This window comes from Leuresthes tenuis, unplaced genomic scaffold (assembly GCF_036924035.1).
Source record: "Leuresthes tenuis unplaced genomic scaffold, fLeuTen1.0.hap1 SCAF_13, whole genome shotgun sequence".
Lineage (NCBI taxonomy): Eukaryota > Metazoa > Chordata > Actinopteri > Atheriniformes > Atherinopsidae > Leuresthes > Leuresthes tenuis.
The window spans coordinates 31,154,915-31,156,224 of record NW_027325367.1 but is presented as its reverse complement, the minus strand read 5'-3'; positions in this window follow the sequence as shown (position 1 = coordinate 31,156,224).

The following is a 1,310-nucleotide window of genomic DNA, read 5'->3' as shown; positions in this document are numbered from 1 at the left end:
GTCTATAAATAATGCACATCTCTGGTGAGCATGATGTATTTTATTTCAATTTATTTTCTATGTTTTTGTCATGTTACTAGATAAATATTGATTCTGGACTGATCCAGATGATGTACATGGCACATTGCGGTTGTCGTGTGGAGGTTTGGAGTAATAATGGTATTCACCCTCTATATGTGAAATGCCCCTCTCTCTCTCGCTCTGTAATGCCACGCATTAAGAGGGGAATTAAGTCGGGTAAGTCCCCACTAAAGGACCAGTTATCAAATGCACGGCCGCCACTAGTAGATTCATGTCACGCCTGTCTGAATGCCTCATACAACTAATGATGCAGTTTTTGTAGTTAGATCATGTAAAATTCCACCCCAAGCTGGTAAAAGTCACATTGGCATCTCAAGTGCCACTTGATTATGCAAAATGGCTGGAGAACACTTTCCCAAGGAGCGAAGGTTGCATGACCCAAAGAAACACGGTTCATCAAGTCTGACTTCCAAAAAAGAGTTTTGACTGCTGAGAGTAAAGAAGAAGGCAACTTTCTTTTGACCACAGGTCCCAAACCTTGTGCCATTGCAGGTAGCCCCAGAAAAACTGCCAGGTGAAAGCTTTATAATCACCTTTGAAAAGAACGATTAGAATAATTATTTCACGGGAGAAGGATGGCTCCTGCTATTAACAACCCTCTGTTCAATATCACAACAAATTAGTTCATGCTCATTAGTATGAGTTGTGCTTGCCTAGTGGTTCAGAAAGCCTCTACTGGGAACTTGCTTTATTACTTCATTTGTGTGGAGTGTATAATTAGCATTCATCAAGTGTTGTGTTTATATAGCATACCCCCTCACAAATGTAATTCTGGTGTTACATAACTGTTAGCGTGATCAGGGAGGGTCTCACTTGCAACAATGTTAAAGTAAAGTAGTGCTTCTTCTGAACTAAAAAGCCAAGAAGTTATAATAATTGCAGTGTCAAAATGCTCAGATGTTTTAATGAATTTCCTGCACACACACAATTATGAACAAAATGTAAATGTATCCTTTATAAAATTAGTTAATACAGTTGCAAAGTTCCTGAAGGGTGTTGTTATTATATACAATAATCATGAATACTTAATTATTACTTAATTAATTTAAACTTAAACTTATCCACTTTCATATGATGATCAATGGTCTCATACTCATAATACATGCCTCACTTGGAATATACTAATAATTCTCAGAATCTAATACAGATATACTCATACTTTCCCTCTTTTGAAAGCTTAGTCTTTTTCAAAGGGTTGTAACAACAATTTCCTTTCGGCATTCAGGGGA